This window comes from Juglans regia, chromosome 9 (genome assembly GCF_001411555.2).
Source record: "Juglans regia cultivar Chandler chromosome 9, Walnut 2.0, whole genome shotgun sequence".
Classification (NCBI taxonomy): domain Eukaryota; kingdom Viridiplantae; phylum Streptophyta; class Magnoliopsida; order Fagales; family Juglandaceae; genus Juglans; species Juglans regia.
The window spans coordinates 12,828,319-12,839,198 of record NC_049909.1 but is presented as its reverse complement, the minus strand read 5'-3'; positions in this window follow the sequence as shown (position 1 = coordinate 12,839,198).

Below are 10,880 nucleotides of genomic sequence, written 5' to 3'. Positions count from 1 at the left end.
AACCTAACCCAACACTTACCTTCTCTGTGATGTCAACGGGTGGGAGCGGGTCCAATTTCAAACTGTCCTGCAACTTACCTCCCCTTGAGAACCAATAGGTGGGTAGGCCACAATCAAGTTTGAATGATGCGCCCAATGAAGCTAGCAAGAAGCAGAGGCATCCAATAGCAAGTACCGTACGATGCGACGTGGAGAGAAGAAGCCACTTGACACCATCAATACTAAGATGACTGGAAGGACGCAATCAAGTGTGAAATCTAACCGTCAGGAAACGTGCCAATAAAGTCGGGAGGAGGACTTCACCCGGCATCATTAGAATAACGAAAAAGCCATGCGGGCATAATCTAGAGCCTAAAACCTAAGTAGAAGAGCCAAGGGAGTAATAATTGTCCACTTCTAGGGAAGAGGATCTCAACGGCAGAAACAACAGAAAATCATATGGCATGAAGACGAAGGCAAAAATGAATTCTCATTAGACTAGTCAGATAAGAATTAACGGAATAACTGTAAGTGAGTTTTTCTCCCCTATTGGCTCTTAAAGCAAGTCCACGAAGGACTACTAGGGAAATAAGTTTAGACTTCAGAGAACTCGGCCAAGCCCAATCAAGGCCAACAACCCTCCTCTAGAAGACGTTTGTTAGGAGAAAACCCAATTGAGAATGGTCACCTAGCTGCAATTTTCAAATCTAAAATTCAATAGCCTAATAATTCTTAAGTTAAAATATTGTAATTGGCATAGAGATTAGACAAAGTTTAGAAGCAACATTTACATTCATTCGACATTATGATGGGCATTCCACCAAGACAAAATTGGTGAAGCTGTCTTCTTTTGCCTTTATTCTTTAGGAACAAAACTTGGGCACTGTCAAATTGGCACATAATCAGCCTAACACAGCTTTTATCCATTTTTTAAACTCAAAGTCACTTCTGATGTGGCCTTTCAACCTAAGTTGCACCTAAATTGACCTACAATTAGGGCCTCTACACATACCTCTAATCATTCTGCATTTGTTTAAAACCATTTCTGTTGACTTCATTACAAAACCATTTGACAATTTTACATTGAATTAGTCCTTTCTCCCTATTATAATCATAAAGCCAATGATAATGGACATGAAAAAACAACGAACAAAACCATGTTGGCTCCACCATTTGCTTTTGGGTTCCGGCACATAGAATAATGGGTGACACTTCCCATTAGGATTATGATTAAATCTGTTCATAATTATGTTAATTAACATATTATACGATGCTGATGTGGAAGTCTGCCGACATTATTTTATATAAAGAAAATATTTATTTTTTTTATTTTTTTTTATGAGTATAACAAATTCCACGTTAAAAATACATTAAACTTGTAAATAACAACTCATTCGAATGTAATATTGTAAATTTAGGTCTCGAATAAATCACTCAAAAAGTTTGATTTTAAATTATGTTACTAGACATTAATTTCTTATTCTAACAAATAGACTATAATAAACTTTAAATCCCTTCATTTATAAAATCTATCCTAACGACCATGTTTAAAATTAATGAATTTAGAATCAAGATATTTTGTGTAGAAAATAAAATAAAATAAAATAGAAAATGAGATTAAGAACACATAAGGAGGAAGAGAGGATTTAAGGGTTACATGTTATATTTATAGAGCTTTGTTGCTCATCATCCCATACATCACATGTTATATTTATATTTATTTTATTTTTTTATTCCTCTTAAACTAATTGAGTTATTCTACTCATCATTCATATACCACATATATGATAAGAAGAAAAAAATAAAAAATAAAAAAATATGTATAATATATGGCGTGAAGATGATAAATAGAATTTTTTAATATTCTAACACCCCATCAAACTCAGGATGATGATGAAGATGACGTCTTAAGTCATATGAATTTTATATAATTCTTTTAAAAAAATGTGGGATTCATCTTAAAATAAAAAATAAAAAACTTAAAAGACGAATTTCATTTTTTTTAAAAAAGATATGTACATCTTAAATTTGCATAAATTATTTTGTCTCATAGTAAACTTGCTTTTAAGTGGGACAAAAGCCAAGGCCAGTTGTATAAGCACATTTGAAAGCTAAAAACCTGTGGGCATGATTTCCATCGGTTGAATCAAAACACCACTTGTTGTTTTAATATTTATTTTGCTGATTCCTCGTGATTAGTTGTCTCTTTTCATTGTTTTCTTTTATGGTATGAAACAACCTTATTTTATTGCATCAAGTGTTATCATAATCTCGTCAGCAGGTTTTTGAACAGGAAATCTTTGATTCTATCTGCTCAAAAAAAAGAAAAAAAATGCCAAATAAACTTTATCCTTTTTGGATTAACGATAAAAATGTTGAAACTTCCCATATTGTTTTTGGGTTATTTATTTTAGAGTAATGCTATATATAGTTATAGAGTGTGTAAATATCGTACAGTCGTTTTAAAAAAGAGTATGATCTACTATTAAAAATTAATTTTCTTTTAATGTAAATTCCGTATTTATTTATTTTTTTCAAAGTGATTGTACGGCATTTACACACTCACGACTGCAACTATCATTTCTCTTTATTTTAAGTCTATACCAAGAGAGTGGAAACTGAAAAGCAACAATGTTCATTAATGTCAATGAATAATATTAGATATAATTATAAAGAGCAGTGCTACATCTCACGAGAGATGTAGCCTGAAAGTCCACCAAACAGGCAAACTTTTTTTTTTATTTGATGTATTATTTTAATCATAATAAATATTTATAAAAAAATAAAAAATTCACAATATTATTAAAAAACAATTCCTTAATCACTAAGTAAAAAAAAAATGATTTCGAGACACATCTTCGAGTGATTTAGCATTTCTGAATTATAAATTGTATAAGCGTTGGACACTCCTTTTAAAAAAGAGTGAGATCTATCATTAAAAAATTAATTTTTTTTATAGATTTTATATTTACTCATTTTTTTTAAAAAAAAATGCATGATATTTGAGTATTCTTTTTATGTTAATTGATTTGACAAATTTTCATATTAATAATGTGTTATATATGTTTATATATTTATACGTGGCATAGACAATGTTTGTTGCAATGAATCCAAGAGTTTACTGTAAGAAATATATAATAAGAGACAAGCTTTAGTTATAAATAAATTTTATAAAAATAAATTGATAAATTAATATATTTTAATGTAATACGTTAGATTATAAAATAAGTTTAACATATCACATAAAATCACGTTAATTTATAAATTTATTTTTATAAAATTTATATGTAAGTGAAACAGTTATAATTAAATAAAGATAAGTAAAACATTTGTGGGGGCAATAAGAAGAGATGGAGATTACAAAGTAAACGTAAGGCATAGTGGAGGTAGGTGAGGAACGTCAGTCGTGATTAAAGCAAATTAGCATAATTATCCAAGTGGATGTCTATTATTTTCCACCATCGACAATGACATACGTTGTCACCAGTTCTGATTGTTCATGGGTCAAAAGAACAGAAAAAACAAAAGAAAATGACATCTTATAAGATTAAATAAATATGTTTAACATTCTGTTTCAATTTGGTGAACCAAAAGACATAGATGCATATCTAATCTATTCTTCTTTTTTAAAAGAAAAAAAAAAATTTGATAAGTTGTAAGAGATTCAATACCATATATTTAGGTTAGATTTGGATCTGAGTTGAGATGAAAGTTAAAAATTGAATAAAATTTTGTTAGAATATTATTTTAGAATTTAAAAAAATTAAATTGTTTATTATATTTTATGTAAAAATTTAAAAAAATTATAATAATGCGATGAGATGAGATCGACTATGAATCCAAAAAAAAAAAACCACTAGTCTTGGCTTTAGATAAGAGACATGGAATCCTCTACAAACATCTTGAACTTTTGTTTTATTGCTTGTATTTGTGGTCTTCCCAGCTGCATTGCAATGAGATACTTCAGAACTTTAAAGAACTGTCCTTTAAACGGAAATAGAAAAGAGAAGAGAAAGGGGTGCTGCTGCTGCACCCTCGTGGATATCTCCAATATCTATAATCAAATCGGATATTACGATTGTTATCTATCTATCATGTTTGTCTTTTTTTGTTTTGGTTCTAAGACCTTATTTTTTTAGTATTTTTTAAACTTGACTTTTTGGTTAAAAATATATATATATATATATATATAAATGATTATGTAACTCTTTACATCAGCTTAAATTTTGGAATAAGTGATTACTTTATATAGTATCAGAATAGATGTTCTGAACTACTATTCTAACTCTACACTTAATTTCATTTAATTAAAAAATAAATTCATGTGCTGGGCTTACTTATTGTATCTATATTTTCATTTGTATCTAGAGAAATGATATTTATAATTATAGAGTACGCAAGCGTCGCACACTTATTTTGAAAAAAATAAATAAATATGAGACTCGTGCATATAGTGGACTTCACTCTTTTAATTAGTGCGCGACACTTAAACAATCTATTATTGTAACTATACCAATAATGTGAAAGGAGGTATAAACATGCCACATTAACTAATAGTTAGAGTTTTGAATATTTTATAATTAATTAGAGTTCCACAATAAATAATGCGTTGATACACCAAACTTGTAAGAAGTCGAGCTAGAAGTTTAAAGTTTAAACATAATTGCTACGTTTGATCCACGACATCTAATCCAAAATCATCGAGGTTCAACAAGCCTATACTCGAATTTAATTTTATTATTTTTTAAACCCAACATCCGAAATGATATTTATAAACGTAGAGTGCACAATTGTCGTACACTCATTTTAGAAAAGTGAATAAATATAGAATTTATATAAAAAATTAATTTTTTAATGATAGACTTTTACTCTTTTTTTAAAAAGAGTGCGTGATGTTTACACAACTCATAATTATATTTAGCATTACTCTCCTAACTAATTTTTGCCTTCATGTGGGCGCTCGTTGTTTGTCTTCGAATGTGTTTTTTCATATCTCAAAGCACTAATAATGGACTCAATAAAGTTATATTTTGACCAAAGTTTAACTAGATTGCATAAAAATTCACTATAGTGGAGTTAACAAAACTACAATACTTTTAACTTTGATAATTTTCACCAACCAAATCTATTGAGTCCAAGTTGCTGGCCATATATTATTTTGGTATAAAAAATCTCATTTTCTGCATGCTATTCGTTTCGCACGAGCTCACAATTCTAAAAAATTCATCTTCGTATCAAAAGCACGAAGCACCCAAATCTCAAACTCAAACATAGGAGGCGGTTAGTCTCTATCACTCATCATTTCAATAACGTGGTATCATTTTGTTAGAGTGCTTCAAGTTCTAATTCTATAACATTATTATTAGTTGATGCCAATTTTTTCTTTTAAAATCTAATATCAACGTTAACAAATTTATATGTATTTTTTAAATAACAAATAAATATTCAAATTACAATTATAATTAAAATAAATGAAAATGTCAAAATTAATATTTTAACAGAATAATAATAGATTTGGAAAGTTTGTTAATTACGAGTTCAAAACTATTCACATTATAAGAACCATCAAACATTAGGCGAAACTTTGTTATAGAATAATTAGCCAGCAAAAAATGATTAAAATATGGTGTATATCATGAAAATTGAGAAGGTTCACTTGTAAGCAAGAAAATATGCAAGAATGGTCTTTAAGGAAAGGCGTGGTGGCAAAGGTCTTTTTAGACCAGATGACATAAGGTTTGATCTCCAAATAGGAGAATCAGGTTCGAACCTCCCACCAACTGTATAAAAAAAAATAAAGAAAAAACTTATGTTTTTATAATACAATATATAAATAGATTCAAAGGTATAATCTGTTTGTAGCTTTATACCTTAGACCATGATGCTTGTCTTTTAGAAGTTGTTGAGAAAGGACCCATATATAATGAGCTTGTTTGCTGGAGGATGAGAGTTATCTTTTATTCATATCCATTGGCTTCACCATTCGATCCCATTTAGCCAGTTCTTTGCAAGTTTGTCTTGGCACTCGTAACATAGAGCCCAAAAGATAAGGGTGCTCCAATACTTTATCCACAAAGTTATTATATAAAAATAAATTCATAAATTGATGTGGGTCGATATGATACGTCAGTTAGTAAAATTATTTTTAATATAAAAATAAATCTAACAGATTTTATAAAACTACATCAGTTTATGAATTTAGTTTATATAATTTTTTTATATCTATAATAGTTCTCGATATAAAATTGAAACATTACAAAAATCGTCACGGTGATTATTTCTGCCAAAGAACATGATAGCGAATCAATGAGTTTTTATAGACTTGTCTTATCTTTTTTTAAAAAAAGAAAAATTTGGAGGAGAGGGTTTCGAATTTCATATCTCTAATTTGAAAGCTGAGGGGTTATACCAATCAAGACACGTGTCTTTTGACGGACTTTCCCTATCTATTTTGCAGAGAGCTTCGTACTTCTTTCACATTAAACTTGGGGGGTAGAGTTAAAAAAATATTTGTTCCAATTTGTACCAAAGTAGAGCTTTGTAACGTAATAACGAATGGACGAGTAATTTCTCAATTCACATATTTGATTTCTCTACTCCATTTTCCCCCCTAGAATGAAAATTTTTCTGTACTATCTACAGAATAACTAACTCCCTCCTAAAATTGTCTTTGAATTTTTTTAAGAGAAATGATATTTAGGGTACCCAAGTTTTTTTTTTTAATGATACATTCCATTTTTTTAAAAGAATGTACATTTTAAAATTATATTTAATATTATTCTTTTTTAAAAAAGATTTTGGTTTCAATTACAAATTTGGAAAACCAAAACAAAATGAAATTGGAGGCTAGAGTTAGACTTGCAGCTGACAAGGCTTGGGAATGCTTTAGGAAGTGGGGAATGCTTTAGGAAGTGGCGAAGGAAGTCAAGGGAATATGCTTTGCATGGTCATGGACAAGTACAACTAGAAATTATTCATCAATAGAAACTTACATCTATGACCGGATACATGCAAGAATATCTCCATATCAGTCATTTAGAGTACTAGCATTTGACTCATCAAATGAGTCCAATTTTTAAAATTTGATAATTTTAGCTTTAAAACCCCGACATTGGATTCACCATATGCTCAAATGTCAAGCTTTTAGCTACAATACATTTCCCTTCATCTTCAATTTTGAAGAGCTCATGTTCATGGCTATCGACATTATTTTATTAGGAAAATCATCATTTTTCGCCCCTGAATTCGTTGCATTATACCCTTTCTCTTCCTCTGCCTTTCTTCCTCTCCCAACAGCCCGAAATTCCCAAATCCCTGTTCTCTTTCTCTCCCTTTCTTTCCTCCCAACAGCCCGTGAATTCCCAGATCCCTTTTCTTCCTCTTTGTTTCTTCCCTCCGTTTCCTCTCCATTTTTTTTGCCAAGCTATCCTGTTGCTTTGCTTTTTCCTGAAAATCATCTTAAAGCTACCTGTTTCTTTTTGGGTTCTTAAGATCTCGATTGGATTCAAGCTTCTGTCTTAGTTCTATCCAAATGAGTCCTTAATTTAGGTCGTTATCAAGAATTCCCTCTGGATGTTTAACATCAACTGTGGGAAGAGATGGTTCCAGGAAACGCTCAAGGAGGCCAAGGCCGGTGATAGCGCTATGTAGTGTCCTCGTCGGCCAGATGTATTGCAGTGGCTATGGTGTGTCCAGAGACCCTCGAAAAGTCTACCTCGACTTCTTATCTCTTGTTTCTGATTGTTAGTTTTTATTAAATTGTTGCTCAATGCAATTTGAATCCTATGCAACACACATTTCTCTTGTATTCTCTCTTTTTTGTTTCCTTTTTTATTTTATGTTTTTGGGTTTCTAATCATCGTTATTGCATTCACTTGGTTGGCTTTCTAAATTATTATACTGTGCTTTACTCTCAATTTAGACTCTTTTGTGGTTGTTGTCGAGGAAAGTAAATGAGAAGAAAATTGACATTTTAAATACTATCTAGCATATTTGGTTGTTTCGTCAGAAAAAGGTCTTTAGTTACTTAAAAGTTTTAAGTGGTTGTGTCAAGCTCATAGAAATTAGTAGTTGTTTGTTATATTAGTTATTATTTTACTCTTTTTTTTTTTATCAAACCATGTTTTGGTCCTTGTTTTGATCCTTGTTAATAAGTTTATTATTTGATCCTTGTTTTGGTTAGATAGTACTTCCTCTCTTGTTAACAACTTGTTAATTCATCTTGGTTTCCTTACTTGGTTTAGTTTGTCTAGAGATCACAATTTCTTCTTAGAATTTGCATTTTGAGATCATGACCTATAACAATTGTGATTTTTTTTGTTGATTATCTGCAAAGTTCTCACTTATATGACTAATGAGACTTGTTTCTCAATTGAATTTTCATGCTTGCTTTGGTTGCCATGATTACGAAAATTTGACACTTTGCATCTTTTCATTATCTATTGTTGCAAAACTAAGACCATAGTTCAATAAAACATACTATAAATGTTCATACTAGTTGGTCTAAATGAGAGAATACCTTTGAAATTTGTTTGTCAATTAGATAATGTTCCATGTAGCTTATCCCCTCTTTTGGAGAAACCTTAACATCACAAATACATGTTTTTCTATACCTTTGAGTAAAATATTATTGTGGTTTACTTCAGATTTATAAACATACATCTGAAACTTTATGAGACTTATTTCTTATGATCTATACAGTATTTTTGGCCGTTACAAGACATTCTGGAAGGAAGTTGATTATGTGAAGCATTTATGAAAGAACAGGCAAGAGCTGAAGGTTGAAGATGCTGGTATTGCAACTTTATTTGGGCTGGAATGTTTTGCATGGTTTTGTGCTGGAATGTTTGACCTTGCTAGCATTACTTCTTTCACAGATTTCATGAAAACCCAGTTCGGCACATGCAACTTCTACTTGTATCCCAAATGATAAAGCTTGATAACTGACAGCCTAAACTACCAACTTCTAGTAATATGTTATTACAAGTGAGATTGATACGTACGAAGGGTGTAAGAATGAGGACAATTTTGCTGTTAATGAAATTCATATGATCTTGATACATTAATGGTAGAACTAACAAATGTGGCTAATCAAAATTATTATAATTAAAAGCTAATTATGCACTACATATTCATAATAAAATTAAGGTAAATCTTGTAATTAAGTCGGATAGAAATCCTTTAGATTTGGCTAAGGAGGTTTTGGACTTAAGAAAAATATGTATTTTTATCCAAATTTTAAGATGGTTTTGATTAAACCAATACTAATGCTCGTAGACCTCTACTAGTACACTACTAGACTATTGGTCTGGACTTCACTATTGCTGATACGTTTTACAGAAAAACGTCCAAGAGACAACACTTTACCTAAATAGAGACTCAACCTCACCCTTCATAGAAAGTGAGGACTCAACTTTTATGGACAAACCGTCCAAGAGATGAACTCTTTGTTTTTTTTTTTACTATACAATAAGGTAAACAAGAATGAAAAAGGATGAATTACAATTTGGACCAACTCCAATAGATTTTTGAAAGATCGATAAAGGCAACAAGCTTATCTTTTTTCAATCATAAAAGTCAGATCTGAAAGATTTGATGTGCTGATTTTGCTGATTCGGCGCGTGAGGACCACATGAAGTTGTGAGCGGTGCATGAGGACCACACATGATGATTTTAGCAAAACCGTCATCATCTTCCGAACGATTTGAGGCCTGAGAGTCTTCTTGTGCTGCGCGTGTCTCTCGAGAGTTGTCAGAAAACTGTAGATCTGACTAATAAACTAAGAAAGGAGGGAAGGAAATTGAGGAGGAGGAGAAATGAGAAATGAGAGAAGGAAAGGGGGAAGGATGAGTCATCCTTTGACGAAACTTAGATTTGAAAGTTTTTTTTTTTTTTTAAGTGAGAGAGAGGGTTCCCAAATGGAAAGACATCTCTGTGATTTTGAGATTATTTTTTTAGCTGCTGCTAAGTGTTGAGATTGGTGATATTTGTTTGTTTTCCTTAAACTTGGAATGTGGACATTAATTCCTCATACCCAAGCTAATAAATTAGATACTAACATTTATAATTGTATCGATCCCACCTATTATTTTTTGCCCTTTAAAAAAGGGAAGAAGTACGTGGATATGGTTGTCTTTGTGCCTCTTTGTCGTCATTATATTTCATCTTTATTATTTTATTATCATGATCATAGTTTATTTAAATTCATTCCATATATTAGATTATGATTATTGAAGGCTTACTTCAAGAATCTATATTACATTTTGTGATTAAGGAAACAAAATAAGAATCATATAAGTTTTAACCGTTTACCAAATCAAGATGATTTTTCATTATTTCCAAATCACAAAGTTGATTTAACGCATTTTAATCTAATTCATATATAGGGCTGATTTGGATAGTGAGATAGGATGAGATAGGTTTAGATGAAAGTTAAAAGTTGAATAAAATATTGTTAGAATATTATTTTTTAATATTATTATTTTGATATTTGAAAAAATTAAATTGTTTATTATATTGTGTAAAAATTTTAAAAAATTTTAATAATGAGATGAAACATTCTCTCAATCCAAAAAATAATAATTTATACAATTTTAAAGTGTAAATCCTGTAAAAATTTAAGTCTCAAGTAAAAAAGTCAATTTTTTTGTGGATCTCAATTTTTTTAAAAAATTACATGAATATTGCATAAATTATAATTATATCTAACATTACAAAATAATTAATAACTCAAAATTAGTTCACATCTGTCGAAGTAATTGAGAGTTTAAGAGGAAAAATGATAATTTTGGAGAGAGATGTATCAGATACTAAGCTTTCTAAATAGAGTGATATCCTTCTCATAAAATAGGGGGAAAAAAAAAGAAAAAAGAATGGGGGGGCCACCATTGGCATATGCTCGA